The sequence below is a fragment of the Choloepus didactylus genome (genome assembly GCF_015220235.1).
Source record: "Choloepus didactylus isolate mChoDid1 chromosome 23 unlocalized genomic scaffold, mChoDid1.pri SUPER_23_unloc11, whole genome shotgun sequence".
Lineage (NCBI taxonomy): Eukaryota > Metazoa > Chordata > Mammalia > Pilosa > Megalonychidae > Choloepus > Choloepus didactylus.
The window spans coordinates 99,506-103,020 of NW_023637592.1; the positions used below are offsets into that span (position 1 = coordinate 99,506).

Here is a 3,515-nt window from a genome sequence, read left to right on the forward strand (position 1 = left end):
TTAATTGAAGATTATTTTTAGGTGATGGGTCACTTCTGATGCTGCTATGAAGTTTCCCTCTTTCACTTTGAATTTGTTAGGCTGTTTATAATGTGTAACAGTGTGGGTCTCTTAGATCTTATCCTTCTTTAATTCATTGTGCTTAATTGGATATGTAGATTCACATATTTTATCAAACTGGAAGTTTTACGCCATTTTTTATGACCCTTTTTCCCTCTTCATTCTGGTTTCCCTGGAGTCTCAAGTTTTGCTAGTTTTTCTTCATTTTCCTTTCTGCTCTTCAGACAGAATGATTTCAAGTAATGAACCTTCAAGTTCATGGAGACTTCTGCTTCCTCACATTTGCTGCTGAAATCCTTCAGTTAATTTTTATTGTGGGTATTGTAATTTTCAACCCTAGAAATTATTTTTGGTTAGTTTTTCTCACTTTGTTGATAAATATTATATATCTTGTGTATAACTATGTATAGAATATGAAATTGTTTACTGACATTTTTATTTCTTGAATCATTCTACTGCTTTTTTTAGTTTTGTCCAAGGTCTTCTTAAATTTCAAAAAAGATACAGACCAGGCTGCAGCCACTGCTTGGAGCAGTGTGGCTCCGAGAGCTGCCAGGTTATTTCAGGAAGTCAGCATGAGGAGGAGGAGGAATTGTAACAGGAGTAGGAGGTGGCAGACAACCTAAAGGAAAGATGCGGAAGAGTGCGGGGAGTCCTCAGGAGGAGGTGGGACTTGCCAGGCTGCTCACCTCTTGTTGGCAGTGGGCAACTGGGCAGGTGGTGCAGCTCTCCATCTGGTCGACCCAGTGCAGTTGCCTGCAGGCCTGCTACCCTGGGCAGCGCTTGAATCCTCCCAGAGTGGGACTGCAGAGGAGACCACCACTGTGTTCCTCAAACTCCACAACCAGGCCTGAGACTGGAATTGAAACAGTACAACTACTGCTTCCATCTGAGAAAAATAGAAGGGTATTCCTTTTATGTCATTATTGGTGCAAGCTATGTTTAATGGAGATCCTGATGAAGGTGGAGCACTAGTATTTAAGAAAGATGTAAACTTTCAGGACAGTGATAAGAGAACCCATGCTGGTGTGTATCTCAGAGATGCAGAGATCATTGAACTGCTTATTTTATCTGGAGCTAGAGTTAATGCCAAAGACAGCAAATGGTTGGTTGAAAGCTTTATGCTGAGCAGTTGCATCTTGTAGTGAGGAAGCAGTTCAGGTACTTTTGAAGCATTCTGAAGATGAAATACTCAAGAAAAAAATGGAGAAACACCTTCACACATTGCTGCTAATAAAGCTGTAAAGTATGTGAAAGATAGTACCTTTGCAAAGTAATGTGAATGTGTCTGATCAAGCAGTGAGAACTGTATTACATCGTTACAGCTTTCAGTGGACTTAGTGAGATCTTCAAAGTATGCTTGTCTAGAATTGCCAAAATAACTTAGATAAGAAAAACAAGCATGCTTTCCATTGAGCAGCATATATAAAATTACTTGTGGCATATGGAGCTGAAGTGACATGCAAGGATAAGAGGTCTTATATACCTCTTCATGTGACAGCCTCTGGTGGAATGCAGAGCCTGGTCAAATACCTTCTAGATCTTGGAGTTGAAATGAATAAGCCAAATGCCTTTGGGCATACACCTCTTCATGTAGCCTGCTATAATGGACAAGATGTTGTAGTGAAAAAATTATAGATGTGATGCTAATGTCAATCAGAAGAATGCAGAAAGATTTGCTCCTTTGCACATTGCTGCTGCTTAAACACATGCAGCATTGTGTTTAGAGCTTCTTGTTAGCAGTGGGGCTGGTGTCAGTATGAAGAGCAAAGATGGGAAAATCCCACTGCACATGACTGCCCTCCACAGTAGTTTCTACAGATCACAAACCATCAGAGTAGATCTATAATCGACCGTGAGGATAAGAATGGAAGCACTCATTGGCAAATAGCATGGTATGGCCATGAGCTACTAATCAACACTCTTACTACAAGTGGTGCAGACACTGCAAAACATGGCATACATGGAATGTTCTCCATTTGTATGGTAGCCTTAAGTGGTTTTGCATATTGTTCATGAAATTTCTTTCTTCAGCTTTTGATATAGATACCCCAGATGATTTTGGCAGGACCTGTCTACATGCAGCTGGAGGGAATTTGGAGTGCCTAAATCTGCTGAATACTGGTGCAGACTTCAACTGAGAGGGCAAATTTGGGAGACCTCCACTACACTATGCTGCTGCCAACTGCAGCTACCAGTGCCTGTGTTTTGTGGGATCAGGAGCAAGTGTGAATGACCCTGATGAAAGAGGTTGCAGACCCTTGGACTATGCAGGTACATCAGACACAGATAGCAAGTGTCTGACTTACTGAGAAATGATACAAATCCAAGGATTGTGGATAAGCAAGGATACAATGCAGTTCATTATTCAGGTTCTTATGGTCATCATTTAATCTTCAGCAGATTGCAAGTGAAACTCCTTTAGAGGTTTTAATGGAAACTTCGGGGACAGAATTATTCAGTGATTAAGGCAATAAAACTATAAGCCCATTACACTTGGTTCTCATCATGGTCACTATCAAGCACTGGAGGTGTTGCTACAGTTTTTGTTATGTCTTGATGTGAGATACAGTAGTGAAAGGACACCATTACCTCTTGCTGTATTTAAAGGTCATGTTGAATGTGTGGATGTACTCATTAGTCAGGGAGCTTCACTCTTAGAAAAGGAATACATTTTGAAGAAAACAACTATACCTGCTGCAGCAACAAATGGTCATTTAGAATGTCTATGGCTATTAATAGTAAATACAGAGCCACAAAGGTAGTACATATTCAAGATAGAAATGGACAGACTCCTCTGATGCTGTCTGTTCTCAATGGGCACATGGACTGTTTTACTCACTACTGAACAAAGGAGCGAAGGTAGATGCCAAAGATAAATAGTGGCAGACAACATTGCATAGAGGGGCAGTTAGTGGCCAGGAAGAATGTGTAGATGCAGAACTTCAACATGGTGCTAAGTGCTTATTTTTGGATAGCAGGGAGCAGACACCCATATACTTGTCACCTCCCTGTGGACACATTGGTATTCTTGGAGCCCTTTTGCAGTCTGCAGCATCTGTGGATGCAAATCCAGTGGCAGGAGAAAATCAAGGATATATGGGCAGTTCACTGGGCTTGCTAAAATTGTCACAGGAAGGTTTCCAGACAATGGAAGGAAATACCTTCAGTCCATTGCATTGTGCCGTGATAAATGACAATGTAGGTACTGCTAAGATGTTAATTGATACACTAGGTGCCAGAATTATGAAAGCCACAGATTCCAAAGGAAGAACAACTCTTCATGTTGCAGCCTTCACAGACCATGTAGAGTGGTTAAAGTTGCTGCTCAGCCATAATGCTCAAGTGAATTCCATGGACTTTTCTGGAAAACACCTTTCTGATGACTGCAGAAAATGGACAATTATAGTTGAGATGCTAGTTTGCAGTGTTGGTGCAGATCCAAATTTACAAGT

The 3,515-nt window shown here is 40.9% G+C and overlaps 1 pseudogene; it reads left to right on the forward strand.

Moving 5' to 3' along the window:
• The first annotated feature begins 998 nt into the window (after positions 1-998).
• Positions 999-3,184, forward strand: LOC119524966 (annotated as a pseudogene).
• The last annotated feature ends 331 nt before the right edge of the window (positions 3,185-3,515 follow it).